Genomic DNA, 17,582 nt, shown 5'->3' with positions numbered 1-17,582 from the left:
AGAGGTTCAAAAACTTTAGGAAGCATCAGAATCACCTGGAAGGCTTGTTCAAAAAGATATTTCTAAGCTCCACCCCCCAAAGCTTCTGATTTAATAGGTCTCAGTAGAACCCAAGAATCTGCATTTCTAATAAGTTCCCAGGTGACACACTTTGAGACCCACAGGCCTGCAGGAATCTCCCTTGGATAAGCCATAGGTACCTTAATTTCAACACGACCTAATGAGTCTCCCAGTGTCTACCCTGGTTCCCTCCAAACCATTCTTACACAGCACCCAGAGTGATCATTCTAAACTTGATCATTTCATGATCCTTTGTTTAAAATATTCTAATGGTTTCCAAGACGCCTTAAGACAAAAATCAAAATCCTTAACAAGGTCTATCAAGCCTCGCATGACCTGGCCCTTGCCTACTGCGTCACGTTGTTATCACTCTTTTTTTTTTTTTTTTTAACACTCCAGTCACAGGGGACTCTTTCAATCAATTCCTAGCAAAAGCCAAGTTCCTTGCTGTTCCAGAATATTTAAACAAGATGTTCTGACAGAATATTCTTCTTTTTTCCCTCAGCTTAAGTCACCTTCCTTGGCTCCCCTCTCCACCCACTAGGTCAGCAAAATCTTCTATCACCCTCTATTTCCTCCTCTTAGCACTGTCCACAATGGTGATTACACAGTGTACAACTGTACAATCAGTAGTTTACTGTCTGTTCCCCACCCTTCCCACACACACAAACTCAAAGAAGTCGCTTGTCTATCTAGTTCCCACTAAATTTTCTGCCCCTGCATAGTGACTTACCCTCAAATATCTGTTGAATTAAAGGTCTTGTAACATTAAATTATTTTGAAACCTCAAAAGGAAAAGTATTATTAAAAAGGGACTAGAGGCATTTTTTAGTATCCTTTAATACTCACAAATGAGGAAGCTTCTTTAAACTCTACCATCTAGGAGTTTAAATTAAGAAAAATAATGCCTTCAAAAGATAAAATGAAATCTTCCTATCACAAGTTCTTCTGCAACAAGATATATAGGTATATTATGGCTTAGTATCTGTACCAGTAGAGTACAACACTGATATACAAAACCATTCAGTAATATAAATATGTTTATAATGAAGCCTAGTATAATTTTTGCAAAAAAGTTATTTTACGTGTAAACCTGCATCAGAGAGTACACTCACGCTTAGCAACAGAAGTGGTTTTAGTGCATGCTAGGAAATGGGATGGGGTAGCTGACTGGAATTAAACCTAAATACGGATAACCACAAATTATATAATAAATATGAATATAACTGAGAATTAAATTATTATGCAAACAAATGTTATATAGATTCTCTGTTTTTTTTGTTATATAGACTCTGATCTCCTTTAAATGGAAAGAATATCTGCCATGTATAATTCATTCACCAACTCTTTCTCTGAAGCACATGCTAAATCAGCATAGCACTGGCTTAAGTCGCAAACAGAGAACAAGTGTAACTATCTTAAGATGTAACTTCAACTAATATAGAAGAATTTACATCCAAATAAAGGTTATCTCCATTCAGAGTAGTCATCTTTAGAGACCATTTCAACTTGCCATCATACAAAACAATTCTCAAACGCCTCTCCTCTAATCACTTTCTTAGCTACCATATAAATGACACAAGAATAATAGGTTTCATCCTTTTGGTCACTGATTTTTTTTTTTTTGCGGTACGCAGGCCTCTCACTGTTGTGGCCTCTCCCGTTGTGGAGCACAGGCTCCAGACGCACAGGCTCAGTGGCCATGGCTCACGGGCCCAGCCGCTCCACGGCATGTGGGATCTTCCCGGACCGGGGTACGAACCCGTGTCCCCTGCGTCGGCAGGCGGACTCTCAACCCCTGCGCTACCAGGGAAGCCCCAGTCACTGATTATTTTTAACGAAAAATGACATTTCTCATTTTGATCCCTAATTTTATGTATGAGACCCTGTTCAGAATTACTTCCCACTTTTTCCAAATATCAAATCCATTCTCAAGAGATGTTATTTGCCACCACAGAATATAGGTAAAAGACTGAGGCTGAAGGTACCAAAGAAATGCCGAAATAGTTTCAAAAGTGTTTCTGAAAAACTGACATTACTGAAATAAATTCAAGATAACTTTGAACACATCAATCATCTCTTAGACATATAAGTTTTAATATGCTTATTTAAAAGCTGGTCACACATTTCTACTTTGGGCACAACTCACAGACAGGCCTGATCCCTGACTTCTGGTTTCCCTGAATAACAAATGATATAATGCAAAAGCACATTTACTATGAAGTACAGATTAAGAAACGGAACAAATTCTAACAGTAAAATCTGGTGGTCTACTCTAACAACATGGCTTGGAAAGGTAGTACTGTATACCAAAAAGAACATGGCTACAGGATGACATAGGCCGAAGTTCAACTTCTTGCTTGGCCCCTTAGTACCTACATGACTGAGCATGTTACTTGAACATGGAGTCTGTACAACATCAATAATTCTATCTGTAAAATGGGAATAATACCATCTATTTCAGAGCTATTATAAGGACTATATTACATAATATATCATCTGATTGTAATTCTACCCCCTAGCATCATCAAGGAATCCTCAAAAGAACCTAACAGGCTATCTGTTCCAACTCTCCATTTTACTAAGACCCACAGAGACTAAGTGGTTTGCCAAGGTCACAAAGTTATTTAGCAGGAAAGACAATACTTCTGGCAGGCTTCTTATTTTCCCAGTGCATCTGTTTACTAAATCAGTTGGTGTTTGTAATGCTAGGTTGCACAAGCCTGTGACATAGGGTCTCAAAGGGGGTTTCTAAGACAGCAATATATCAAGGCCTCTTAAGGACAGTATTTGGAAATATTTCCCTGTCAATCAAGTATTAATAACTTAGTCCTATATATTAAATGTCTCCCTTGGATTTTAAGTCTTTGTTTTTAAACTTAGATATTTTAAATTACAGCTAAAACTACCTCATTCTGCGCAAATTTTCACTATTTTCTTAAAAGGTTCTTTTCTAAGGAAAATATGAACCTAGTTTTAAATCAAGATACTAGAAAAAAGTGAATGTGTTTCTCATTAATTATGGTAACTGGTTATAATCAACCAAGAGACTTACCCCAGTTTCCTACAAGTAAATTCATGCCCATACTTAAGGTGATGGTTCTTCATTAAGGATCAAAGCTTGAAATGCAAGATCTAAAGTTAATTCAAGATAATCCCAAGGAATTTTATTACCGATTTTCTTATTCAATCCCAAAAGCAATTTCTTCATATTTTGATACAGCTGAGGTTGGCTTTTTGTCTTGGGCATGAAAGAAAAATGAGTGTCTGAGTACCTAACTCTGGCCTAGATGCTTCTGGGTTTTGAATCCAAGGTATAAATTACCACAACCAAAGTACTGATCATCTTTAATTTATCATGTAAGTAACCAAGACACATAATTACACTTCCACATGCCAACTCAAAAAGGATCTATGAGAACCAACACAATTTTTAATACTTCAATTAAAAGTGACTACCGGGCTTCCCTGGTGGCGCAGTGGTTGAGAGTCTGCCTGCCGATGCAGGGGACACGGGTTCGTGCCCCGGTCCGGGAAGATCCCACATGCTGCGGAGCGGCTGGGCCCGTGAGCCATGGCCGCTGGGCCTGCGCGTCCGGAGCCTGTGCTCCGCAACGGGAGAGGCCACAACAGTGAGAGGCCCGCGTACCACAAAAAAAAAAAAAAAAAAATGACTACCAAAAATGAGAAACTATGGAAATAACTCATATTCAAAGACTGTTCCTAAAAGAAAACTGATCATATATGGTGACAATGAAAAAATTCTTGGAGAATCCAAAAAAAAGCATATATTTGCTGAATTTAATTAAAATCATTATTTGTCTCATAGCCACAAAATGTATCACTGGTTAATTTCAACTTATAAGTTTGAAGAGGCTAATTACTACTACTGTAAATTAAGAAGCCCCAAAATAACCAAATAAGACCTTGCTAGTTAAAACACTAAATATGTTAAGCAATCAACCTCTTAAAATGAGTCTCTGTTTTCACAGAGGAATTTTTCCTCAGTAATGACAGAGTATTATTTTTTTAAATTCCTACACTCTAATCATAAATTCCTGGGAAAATAAAGACATAAAAACCATAATTTCCCAAGTAATCAAACCTTTGAAAAACAGTCACAGTACTATCCATATAATGCTGAAGGTTCTATTTTAAAATTCAGGAAAAGTGAGAAAAAGTACCAAAACTATAAACCTAAGAGAAGCAATAAAGGATACTGTAATGAGGCAGACAAAAAGGATAGTAATTATGACAGGTATCTAAAAGGAAAAATGCTTAGAATACGTGAAAAAGGTAAAGCAAAAGACATACAACCATGATCTAATCAAACCTCTGGATTGTAAAACCAGGAGTTCCACAGAATAAGAGAAAGTTCACAAAATAATCAGTAAATAGACATCAACGTTAGGGAATATTTACAACTTTGACTTCCCCTACAGTGGGCAAATAAAGAAACTACAAAACAGCCAGTTTCTTTTCTAAGCTACTTTAAATTTCAAATAAGCATGTACTATGTAGGTTCCACAGTATCTTACATAATCAGGCCAAATCTAGGGGTTTAAGCCTTCCAAATCACAGCCCTTCTGACAGGATCTCAACTCCAAAGTAGTCAGCATTTTAAAAATCTGGATTACATAAATTTCTGATTGCAAGAGAATTATAACTCCAATCATAAAAGACACACGTTCCAGCAGTCAAAACCATAGCCGTAGAAGAAAGAACTACAAAGTCTCATGAGAGAAGGCCTGAACAAGATTAACAGAGAAATGCAGCAATATCATGGAAGAGAGGGACGTAAACAGACAAATTTAAATTTATTTGCCCAGGATAAATTATAATCAATCAATTTTCCTAAAGATTCAGGAAAGGAGACTGGGAAATAAAAAAGAGAATAAGGTATAAAAAATTTAGAACAGGGCTTCCCTGGTGGCTCAGTGGTTGAGAGTTCGCCTGCCGATGCAGGGGACACGGATTCGTGCCCCGGTCCGGAAAGATCCCACATGCCGCGGAGCGGCTGGGCCTGTGAGCCATGGCCGCTGAGCCTGCGCGTCCGGAGCCTGTGCTCCGCAACGGGAGAGGCCACAGCAGTGAGAGGCTCGCGTACCACAAAAAAAAAAAAAAAAAAAAAAAAATTTAGAACAGTGCTGAGAAATTTTTTTGAGTATAAAATGAGAGGAGGAGATGAAAATTACGGCCTTCATGAACCAGCTAGGCAATCTAAGCTGAACATTTAAAGTACCAAAGATAATTAGGTAGAAGAGACAGAAAAGTTATAGAGAAAAAGATCAATAACTAAGGAACCAAAGCAGATATCACAATTAAGGCAGAGAAGTAAATGAAAAAGAATAACACCTCACCTGCCTGGACACAGTTGAGAAACAGAAAATAAGTAATGAATAATCAAAATGTGACAAGAGTCATGGGCTTACAGCTGACATGCCATTCTCTGGAGAAAAGTCACTATTTTGTGCACAATTCTAAATGGTCTCATTCAGTTTCCAAGGAACAAACTAGAAATGGCAAGAGAATCATAATGACATGTACAAGTTGGGGCAGATGACAAAAGAAGAGGAAACAGAAAAACTAAGAAGCAAACAAGAATTCAAAAGCATACAAATTTTAGGACCAACTGGCATAAAGATACAAAATACCTATACAAATCAATAGTGAAGAAATATCACTGTATTTCAACACAGTATCATGATCACAACTTTTATAATCATTGCATTAACAAAAAAAATAGGAAAGATCTCCAATTAAAGATGATGGACTGAATACAAATTTTCCCTCCAGTTACTTCAGATCTCCCACTGAAACAAAAACAATTCATACAGAAAAAAAATAAAACCGTAAGAGCAAAGAAATTAAAAGTGGGGATGGGGTAACATAGGGGTGGGGGAATGGGAGGTACAAATTATTGGGTGTAAGATAGGCTCAAGGATGTACTGTACAACACAGGGAATACAGCTAATATTTTGTAATAACTGTAAATAGAAAGTAACCTTTATATAATAAATTAAAAATTAAAAATTTTAATTATAATAAAAATTAAAATTATAATAAAATAGGGCTTCCCTGGTGGCGCAGTGGTTGAGAGTCGGCCTGCCGATGCAGGGGACACGGGTTCGTGACCCGGTCCGGGAAGATCCCACATGCCGCGGAGCGGCTGGGCCCGTGAGCCATGGCCGCTGGGCCTGCACGTCCAGAGCCTGTGCTCCGCAGCGGGAGAGGCCACAGCAGTGAGAGGCCAGCGTACCACAAAAAATAAATAAATAAATAAATAAAATAAATAAAAATAAGACACACACACAAAAAGTGGGTACAGAGAGAGTAGAGAGAGAAGTCCATAAATTTCTGAAAGATGAAAGTAGATGTGAAATTGATTGATATCACAAGCAGAGAGAGCCACAGCCTCGTCATACCCTTTAAGAGTGATGCAAAAGGTTGGGAACCAATACATCTGACAGAACCCCCAGAGAAGCATGATTGCAAAGTAAACGGTTAGCAAAGGGTGGGAATGAATAGTGGGGCTAAAGACAGAAGAATTATATATTACCTGACTGACTGTATAAGGGACTACATTTTCCATCCCCCATCTCCAAGCAGCACCTAAACAACTGACATTTACTCCCTGGCAAAAGCACAGTCAGCTTTTCGCTAAAGAAAGTGAATAACTGTCTAGGGGATGCTGGCACAGAGTAATAAACCCTTCTTATCTGGCATTTAGAGGGCCCACAGCCTGGAAGCTGGCTCCCCTCCCTCTTACCCTAAAATGCTTGTCAATATATAGGCCCCACCCTATACTGTTCTGCCCTAAAGTGCTGTGCCCAGAATTCCTACTCAAAAAAAAAACACCTAATAGGGAAAACAGTCCAAGGAACAGGGTGGGAGGGGAACATCCAGACCAGGAAGCCAGTCCTTCTTTCTGAAACATGAAGAGACAACCAATCCAGGCACATAAGGAAAACTAAGTATGGGAAAAAAAAAAAATTACAGAAACAAACATAAAAGCTGGCCAGAGGGGAAAAGGAAATAATTGAGGAAACACGAAATGTCTTTTAAAAATCTACTTTGCATTTTCTGAGACTAAAGGGAGTACTACAACATAAAACAATAAAAGAATGGCAGAAAAATAGAACAAGAAAATTCATGGATTACCCTCCCCTCAACAAACCAGCCAAAAAACTAGGGGAAAAAAATCCCACGAACACAGAGCAAAGAGAATCACAAAATATGAAAGTAAAAATGAGATGAGGACCAGTCCAAGACTGAAAACATCCACCTACTGAAGAACAAACAAGCAAACAAGAAAATGAAGGGAAGAAAATATCATAGACAGGAGAGAATTTCTTAGAGCTGAAGAATCTGATTCAAATAATAAGGGCAACTGAGTGCCTAAAACAAATATAACCAAAACAAAACAAAACAACATGTACAGCTCATTATGAGTTTGCAGCAGAAAGATAAAACAGAGATGATCCTAAAAGTTTTCAGACAGAATAAAGAACAAATCATCTTAAAAGGGTAGTGAATTAGATGACATCTGATTTCGAATCAGCATCCCTAGCACTGGAAGACAACCAAGCAATGCTTTCAGAGTTCCAAAGGAAAATTATTTGCAACCTACAATATTGTGCCCAAACTATCAGTCAAATATGAGAACAGAATGAAGATATTTTTATACATAGAATAATTCAGAAAACTTGCCTCTCAAACACACTTTTTTTGGAAGTTGTACTCCAAAAAAAAGATCAAGTAAATTTAGTAAAAAAGGAAGATCTATAATAGAATGGACCCAATTCAAGAGGACAGTGAAAGGAAGTTCCAGAAAGAGACCTAAAAGGCAACTAGTCCAAATTGAAGCAGAATTACAATTACACCAGATAAATAGGGGACACAATACAACAGGTAGTCTAATGAAGAGTTGGTGGAGACTATGATAAAGGCATACAATACCAGAAAAGGGGGCAATTAGAAACACCAAGAAAATAGGAAGTCATGTCCATCGTTTTTAATTCAATGGCTAGATTTTGAGCAACTGATAAAATAAAATAAAATACACTGGACCTTGATGGTATCAAGGTATTTTTCTTCAAGTGGCCCAAGGACTGCTTAATAGGATCTGTAGAAAAGAAATCATAATCTGAGCATACTACCTGGCCTAGGATTAAATGATATTTACCTAGTCATAGTATCGAAACTATATCCTGGGTTTTGTCATTTAGTGCTGGACATATGGGTGTGGCAGCTGGGGTGGGGGGGTGGGGGCAATGTGTTTATCTGGGCAAGAAGAAGTATAGCTACCAGTCTAGAAAGAAAAGGAAAGAAGGAAAAGAAAGCAGAACATCCAGACAATGTCTAAACTGGTAAATTAGCCAAAGTGTCGATCGACATTCAATAGAAACTAGCATGTTTTATAAAGGCAGCATAGCTTCCTTTGTTGCACATTCGTAAGCCAACCTCCCCCATGAACTCCACCCATCTCCTAAAGGGAGAAAAAGTCCATGGATTAAATGTAAGTTTCTTTCAGTTTAAAATAATTTCTTTCAGGTTAACTCCGTTTTTAAGGCAGCGGTTCTCTGCTGGGGGTGATTTGCCCCCCAAGGGACATTTGGCAACGTCTAGAGACCTATTTGGTTGTACTTTAGTGGAGGTGCTACTGGCATCTAACGGGTAGAGGACAGGGATGCTGCTCTACAGTCTACAATACATGGGACAGCCCTCACCACAACAAAGAGTTGTCCAGGCCAAAATGTCAATAAAGCCAAGTTGGAGAAACCCTGCTTTACGGGAACTCTTCAGACTTTTACAGAAAAACGTTTAGAGTTTCTCTGTTCCTTATTCTTATCATGGTATCTGGATGTAGAGAAAAGCTTCCATGGGCACAGGGAATGTTACGGATGGTCTGAATGTGGACCCATGGACTGGCCTCTGGGTCCTCACGGGCCTCTGAGGTTTGATAAGAGTCGTAATGGCATATACTGATGAGGACGCTGCAGCGGCATCCAGTGACCTCCTAACCTGGCCCCTCAGCTCCTGTTGGTATGGATATTCTGAGGGCCATCAGTAACTTCACACAACTAAAATGTTTCCTTAAAATTATACAGTCTGTCGTGAGTGCTCCTGTTTGGTGCACAGCTTTCTTCCACATGGTAATCTGAGGGACTGGAGATCTTCCCAATCTTATTATCACACCTGAAGAGGCCCAGCCCCTGCATTGGGCCCTTGGATTGGAAAAGAGAAGGTGGAGAAACACAGCTGCTTTTCTCCCACCTCAGTTCAGAAGGGACAGTGCATCACTTGCATTCACATTCCCCTGGTGAAAAGCCATCTTCTGGTCCCACCTAGATGCAGGGAAGGAGGATGGGGATAGAGGAGAGAATGACGGAGAAACGTGCTCCTGTCTGGGCAGCCACCTCCCAGTGTTAACTGAACTAAGGCAAGAGAGTGAACAAATTCTGGTGGGCACTGAGCTGAACCTGCCACAGCCGCCCCTCCACAACGTCTATAACCTGGTTCTTCCCCTCACAACAGTACCCTCATGACAGGCTTGCTAGCGCTCATTCTGTTAACTTCTATTTCCTTCTCTAGGATGATGTGAGAACTTCCAGATCTCTTTCATACCACATAAGACCAGGAAAATCACAGGGTGCATCTCTGGGCCTTGCTTTGCCTAAATACACCATATTCTTCCCCTGAAGCCATCTCATGTCAGCATAGGGCCCGTACAGGGCAATAAGCTAATTAAGTGGTTGTGCAGGTTCTGAACGTAAGCACCCTGGCCCCAGAGCCTGTGCTAGTCTGCCTGCCTAGATTTCTAAAATAATAGGGAGTAAGGGAGTCCTTCCCTGATCATCAGGGACTATTTATAAAGCATCCACATCTTGCGAAAGAGCCTAGGGAACTATTACAAACTCCCCACTATGATACACAGCACTGTTTTTCTTTACCTCTGGATCGCTGATCTTGAATGTTATTATAGGCAAAACAACAGGCAAACTTATACAGTAAGCAACACTTGTCTTCAGACGTCCCTCACCCTACTCCCTACGTGAACACCGTACCTGTGCCTTCATGTCCACGGACTCCCACCTCAGTGTTCTTACCCAATAACAGTGTTACGTAGACTGAACCGCTGTCTCCCCAGATCTACCATACTCTAACCCCATTAAAAAGCACGTACACGGGACTGCCCTGGTGGTCCAGTGGTTAAGAATCTGCCTTCCAATGCAGGGGACGCAGGTTCGATCCCTGGTCGGGGAACTAAAATCCCACACGTCTCGGGGCAGCTAAGCCCCTGCGCTGCAACTACTGAGCCGGTGCACTCTGGAGACTGCGTGCCACAACTAGAGAGAAGCCCGTGCGTCGCAACGAAGACCCGACGCAGCCAAATTAAATTAATTAAAATTTTTTTTAATTTTGGAAAAAAAAAGTACTTAAACAGACTTCGTAATTTTCACAGGGGCCTGAGCCTCCTTTGTAAGAAGCTATGTAATCTGATAAACTACTCCTGCTAATAGTGGCATCCGGCAGCCGAAAAACTAGTTACTTTAATGGTGGACATTTGAAAAGGATGGATTTTAATTATACAGATTTGTGTCCCTCAAATATCACTCATAGGGCCTCCCTGGTGGCGCAAGTGGTTGAGAGTCCGCCTGCCGATGTAGGGGATACGGGTTCGTGCCCCGGTGTGGGAGGATCCCATATGCCGCGGAGCGGCTGGGCCCGTGAGCCATGGCCGCTGAGCCTGCGCGTCCGGAGCCTGCGCGTCCGGAGCCTGCGCGTCCGGAGCCTGTGCTCCGCGACGGGGGAGGCCACAACAGTGAGAGGCCCGCATACCACACACACACAAAAAAAAAAAAAAAAAAAAAAAAAATCACCACTCATAAAAATCATCCATACCGGGCTTCCCTGGTGGCGCAGAGGTTGAGAGTCCGCCTGCCGATGCAGAGGACGCAGGTTCGTGCCCCGGTCCGGGAAGATCCCACATGCCGCGGAGCGGCTGGGCCCGTGAGCCATGGCCACTGAGCCTGCGCGCCCGGAGCCTGTGCTCCGCAACGAGAGAGGCCACAACAGTGAGAGGCCCGCGTACCGCAAAAAAAAAAAAAAAAAAAAAAAAAAAAAATCATCCATACCAATTCTGTGCATCAGTTTTACTCTTTTAAAAAAAAGCATGAATTTTAAAAATTGTAACAAGTCACCTTAAAATACTGTATCTACTGTACTATATGTCCTTATAGTTCCAGTTTAGTCTGGAATTTCCTAGTGAGAAAATGGCAACTGAATGAACAATAAATAATTATTTGCTTTACTCCAAGTAAAACATAGGATGTCAGTCAAAACACATGAAATGAAAAAAACTGAGGCCATCTTATTACAAACTGTATTTTCATCAAATCATAAAGTCAAAATAGACTGAGAAAGATCATAAAGGTCAAGACCTGTCACAAGGGGCAACTGCAAATAAACTATACAAGGCATTATAATGTGACAGTTAAAAGGACAGGTTCTGATGTCAAAGGTCAGGTTAAACCTCAAATTCAAATCCTTTTGGTAAGCTCCACCACCTGCTGCTTAGCCTCCCTGTGACTCAGGTTTAGTTCAAATCCTGGCTCTGCGGCCTACTACTTAATCTCCCAGTGCTTGAGGTTTAAAACAGGACAAGAAAATAGTCTGATTTGGGGGGGGGTCATTGTCAAGTACATATGTCAAGTACCTGATACATAGTTAGCAGTCAACACGTATAAGCTATTATTATTATTATGACCAACCACTCCTACTAAGACACCTTCGGGAGCTATCAATCTCCCTCTGAATCTATCATGTTTTTAACAACCCTGAATCAAACAGTTTCTCCTTTTTATCTGAAAAGAGTCTTGAAGCTCAAAAAACATTTCCTCTTTTTTTTTTTTTCAGGCCTTTGTGAATATGGAAGGTGGCAGGTAACTAACTTATCGTTTGAAGATTCAAGACTCTTTTTTAGTCTTTTTATAGTATAATTCCCTTCCAAATATTACACAAAGGACAGCCTGCTCCATGGATTTAAACACTGCAAAGAGTTCACAAAGTATAACGAAATTTTGAGATTCATAAAAGAACAAACAGCTACTGGAGCAAAAAGCTTAGATAGGTTGATGCAGAAGTCTATTAGCCTGCTCACAAAATACTGAATTCTAACGTAAAGCACAGCGGATAGAGATCCCTCATGGTTTACAGTCACTCAGACCACTAAAAACATATAAAGGATATTTTTGGTAACTTTTTTCCTTAATAGCAGGAAAATGCTCTGTTTTATCACAAGAATGAAGGCACAGATTGCATGATAGGCAAGGGCAATTTCTTCAAAAGCAAATTCTGTAGAGAACAAAGCCTAAAGGCTCAGATTTTTCAGTAACACATATCCCTTAAAGCTTTACAAGTTCGAGGTATCTAGCATTCCTTGCGGTTTATAACATTAAGAAGTAACACAATTAAGCCTCATTTATATCAGAAAGCATTATGCCTAATTGAAAGAAAACGAAGCATCTAGAATTTTGATACTGATAAATTTAAAGGTTAACACCATAGATCAATGCAAAGGTCAAGTAGATATTAGAGTTCGTGATAAATACACCAAAATATTTTTTAAAGATCTAAAGACAAAGAAATGTTTTTAAAAATTTTGATGTTTGTTGATTTCTCCTATGTGTTAATATTGAAATATGCACTTTCATATACATTATGTAATCTCATTCCTCCAACAACCTTGTGGGATAAGGATTATTATCCTCCTTTTACAAATGAGAAAACTAAGGCCCAGTGATTTGCCTAAGGATACCTGCTTGTATAAAATGCAATCAGAAATCCAATTCAAATTTTCTAACTCCCAGATCAATGCTCTTGCTTTCACTGTACCATTGTCTCTTCCAAAACTCAAGTACTCTAAATTTTAGCTCTTATAAAGTGTGCCAATCTTTTTATCTGGGAGAGGTAACAGTTATGAGGGAAGAAGAAAAATTCTTCATAATGTTACCAAAAAAGACTCACTGTGCTTAATCTGACATGACTACCCAGTCCAATTTAAATGCTTTGGTTCATGCTGTCTATCCCTCTTAGAACACCTGCTTATCATCAGATATACAGCTTTCAGAAGACTTAAATGAAGAATCACAGGCTTCCCTGGTGGCGCAGTGGTTGAGAGTCCGCCTGCCGATGCAGGGGACATGGGTTTGTGCCCCGGTCCGGGAAGATCCCACATGCCGCAGAGCGGCTGGGCCCGTGAGCCATGGCTGCTGAGCCTGCGCGTCCGGAGCCTGTGCTCTGCAACGGGAGAGGCCACAACAGTGAGAGGCCCGCGTACCGCAAAAAAAAAAAAAAATCACCTCCTCCAAGAAAGGTCCCCAGATTAAATGACCTGCTTCCCTCCTGCCAAGCCAACATCATTTCTTTGTCACCTCACTGCTTGTATCTAATTTGAACTACATTATCACATACTCCTCTTTGTTCTCCAGTCATACATCGGGAACTACATTTTTTCATTCGATGACTATTAAGCATTTGGAAAGTCAATGGTCCTTGCTATCATGGAGAGCTTACATTGCTTCCAATTTTAATAAAAGTAAGAATAACATAGGGTAGAAGAATTTGATGTTTCAGAACAAGAACTCCTTTCCTACAAGGTCTCTGAAGAAAGCTCTCTCCTTGCAAACTTGATAACATTTTTCAGGGAGGAAAAAAAATCCCTTCTATCATGTGTTCCAGATGAGACCTTCAACTTCATGCCTTTGAGAGGATATATGAGAGGGTGGGGACCAAGGTGGAAGGAAGATCTAAAATCTTTCAGGGATTTCCTGAAAGAAAATATTGACATGAAGTCTTCACACGTTAGTCCAGACACCTCTTCCTGTGTCCCAACCACAAGGAAACTATACTTCAATCTCCTTGCACGCAGGCACCTTCATTAATGAAGTATGTACAGACTTTTTAATTCAAGTTGCATTTATGTATTATTTGTAGGTCATATTCATAAGAATAAGATAGCACCTATGTCTTCTACTTTTAAATCACCCAATGCTCCAAAATCACTATAAATGTGTTCAGCTTTGGATAACATAGATATTAAAATATAAAACTTCAAGTATTATTAGGATAAGGATTTTCCAAAATAATATTAGAAAACTACATCTAAGTATCAATTCTTTATTTTGTCATTCATGCTTCAATTCAAGTAACATGCTCTTGGAGGATTATTTATAAACCAAGTTTAAATGTACTAAGGGCTCTCAGTAGTTAAATTATGCAATTAGTCCTTTAAAAAGAAAGATCTTTTTATAATGCAAATTTTGTTAATTTTACCACTTTTTCTTATCAAAACTAAAACATAATTTCATTACAAACAGTATGTGTACTTACTCCAAAGTATATTTTAAGGCTTTTCAATTCAAAAGAAACCTAAAAACTAGATATTGCCAAATTTATAGGTGCCATAAATGTTTTGTAAGAAACATATTTGATTGCCTCTAAAATGTAATAATATTCTAACTGAAAAAAAATGTAGCAGCACCTTTTCATAGATCACAGCTACAACAAATATTATGATTCAATGAAAGAGAAATAAACCATGACCATTTTTAATTAAACAGGCACTTCTAAGCACCTGTGTACAATGTATTGTAGCTCAAATGGTTCAGATGGAATTTGACCACAACAACTTAAGCTCCATAATTAAAGACCTAAAAGGTAGTTCTTATGTTTCATCTACTCCCTTTCCCAATACTTTAAACAGGCATATTGTAGTCATTCTATACATAGTTACTATCAAAAAAGGGGTAACAAATATTTGAAATTCTCTGTACTTTTAATAGAGGACAAATTGCATGCCTTTACTCTTCCTTCCCCAACCTGTTTCATAAAACTAGCATGATCTTAATAATTTCACTGCAAAACAGGTTCTATCTAGCAAGCACAGGAATTGATCCTAGTCTCTCAGCACGATCAAGTTTAGATGACACTTGATGGGATGGAAGGAGGAAACCTAACAAGCATTCCACCCATGTTCCTCCACAATCCTTGGAATCCTAAGGGAGGGACTAGAAAAAAAAACAAAAAAACGCCTTTTAAATGATTATTTGAAAAGACCTAAAGTAGCACTAATTTGAGGTTAACTTTCAGGGGAAGTTCATTAAAAACGAATAACCCTACCATACACAGTGCATTCTAATACTACGTAGAAGTCATTTACGTCTTCCAGCATCAGAAAGGCAAAAACTTCATTAAATTATTTAAAGTAAACATGCGTATATCATCAGTTGGGTAAATTTCCCCATCTGTTTAAGTAGGAGCCCAAGTTACCTATTATTTCAGGCAGCATTTAGATAAAATGAAATTAAGTATGTTCCCCAACTGCACATGTCTCTCATAAAGAAGGGTGTTAAATGACTTTTGTGAATGGAAAATCTGCGTATACTGTTGCTTCGCATCGGCCGGTCTTGAGCGGACGCCTCAATGAACCAAACGCACGCTCTTTGTGATGCCATTCTTGAGAAGGGGCTGAGAAACAAACATTACATTTAAAAGTAGAGCAAAGGCTTCGCCTTCCTCCTACGCTACAAGAAGGCCACAGGAACTGAGGTTTAGAAGAACACCACCATGGCCCTCGGCTCTGCAAGGGCGGGTGAGGTCTGCGATGCGCGGCACAGCCTCCTCTGGGGCTGTCACAGGAAAACGGGAGCCTCGCCTTAACGGCACCAAGTGACAAAGCGCTAGCTCTCCAGGGCGCCGGGGCTTCCGGCGAGACCCCGCCGTCCGCCCAGTCAAACTTCGGGAGGAGGCACACACTCAGAGCCAACAAAAAGCTCGTACCGGCCCCTGCCCCTGCCGCGGCTTTGGAAGGTTGCAGACGCATTTACCGTGGGCCCCAAAACACTCCATCCCCGCCAGCCTTTGGAATTTCCCACTTCAAAAGGGGACAAAGGAGCCAAAGAAAAACTCCCCGGCGCGGGGGCCCGGAGTGCCCGCCCGCCCCGGCTCAGAACGTGGGAGTCAGCGGGTGCAGTCGCCCGTGGGGGTGCGAACCCGCCACCCCCCAACTCGGGGACCAGCTCGACACTCACCGGTGTGGAGCCCCCGGAGAGGCGGGGCGCAGGCAGCCGGTTCCTCTGGGGCCCTGCACGCGTCCAATCGAACCCCAACTTCTCTCGGCCGCTGTCGCCGGCGGCAGCTGGGGCGCGAGCCCAGACCAAGAGCGCTGCCTGGCCGCCACGGAGGCACTGCCCGTTCGGCCCGCTAGGAGGGCGGGAACTCCGGCCCTGCGGTCTACCAGCCAGGGCGGGCCCCCACTTTCCTTCCGTCTGCGGGCTACCGGCGGCGGCTACCGCCCCGGCGAAAGCTAACGCTGCAGCCGTCCGGGCTGCCGCTACCACCACCGCCCGGCCGGGAATGCGTCGCGGCCTAATGCTGTCATCGGCCGAGCCGCCACCTCTTTGGGCATCCAGAGCCTCCGAGATCCTTCACATTCGAGGACCCGCCCCCGGACCCGCCCCCTACTAGCGGGCTCCGGTCGCACCCCCTTCCCGTCACGTGACGACGCGCGGAGGCGGCCTTGAAGAGCCTTCCTCTGCCTGGCCGGAGACAGCCGGGCTGGAGCAACTGTCAACACCTTGTTCCGGCAGAGTCTGACCGCCGCCGAAATGCCTCTGCAGCCCCTGGGGCGGTCTCGGGAGGCGAAACTGCCGCCGCCCGCCCCGCGCCCGTTGAGGCGAGCTCTTCGGGACCGGTCGTGCAGGGCCCTGCCGCATCTGAGGAGGCTGCACCGCAGAGCTCCCGGGTAGGGCTCAGGGGCGCCCGCGTCCCCAGCCTGGGGCTTGACTGAAGTTTTAGTCAAACAAAGAAAAGCAGAAGGCATCGTGGTGTCTGGCTTGGAAAGCAGTAACTTCGTCTTCCTATTTCTAGTAGCACGTTAATTGTGGCATTTAATGTACTGGTTTCTTCATGGGAGCTTTTTATGTTTGAGGAGAGGATGGTGCATTTTCTTCACGCTGGGATGTAAATAGCCTAGAAATTTTATTTGGGGTCCTAGTCCTGTTCAGCATCCTTCGTGCCAGTTTTACAGTCATTAAGTTTTACAATGTGTTAGGTTGGTGGCAGTTTAAACAGCTACACAAGAATTTGACAGTTCGTTCCATTTTAAAAAATAAAGCCTAATTCTTGATTTTTTTCTCAGGTATCTTAACCTTGGACATAACCTTGTGCCTTCCTTTTTAACGGTAGTCCAAGGAACGCTCCCCCCAACCCTGTTATTGAGAGGAAGAGTAAAATGGGAGTGACCAAAAGAAAGATAGTAACAATACAAAAATAAGGAAGGTAGAAAAGCAGAAGGATCCTAATCAAATTCTGCTAACAATGAAGGCACATGAAAAAGCTTTATATAATAACCAAACTCAGTTTGTAACTCATTTTTCCTTCTAACCCAGAACTAAGTTTTTTTCTTAAGTGATTGTCATCTCCTCATTACATTTTCTTAAGACGGCGAAAAGCATTCT

At 41.4% G+C, this 17,582-nt stretch overlaps 1 protein-coding gene across 1 annotated transcript in view; it reads right to left on the bottom strand.

Annotated features, from left to right (window-relative positions):
- Positions 1-16,559, bottom strand: part of OSBPL8 (oxysterol binding protein like 8) — a 159,406-nt gene extending 142,847 nt beyond the window's left edge. The window contains exon 1 of the mRNA XM_060112295.1: positions 16,155-16,559. The gene's annotated coding sequence lies outside the window, so the exon portion shown is untranslated. The remainder of the gene's footprint in view (positions 1-16,154) is intronic.
- Positions 16,560-17,582: the final 1,023 nt, after the last annotated feature.

Source organism: Mesoplodon densirostris, chromosome 11 (genome assembly GCF_025265405.1).
Source record: "Mesoplodon densirostris isolate mMesDen1 chromosome 11, mMesDen1 primary haplotype, whole genome shotgun sequence".
NCBI lineage: Eukaryota > Metazoa > Chordata > Mammalia > Artiodactyla > Ziphiidae > Mesoplodon > Mesoplodon densirostris.
Note: the sequence above shows the minus strand (reverse complement) of the source record. Positions and strands in the feature narration are given on the sequence as shown.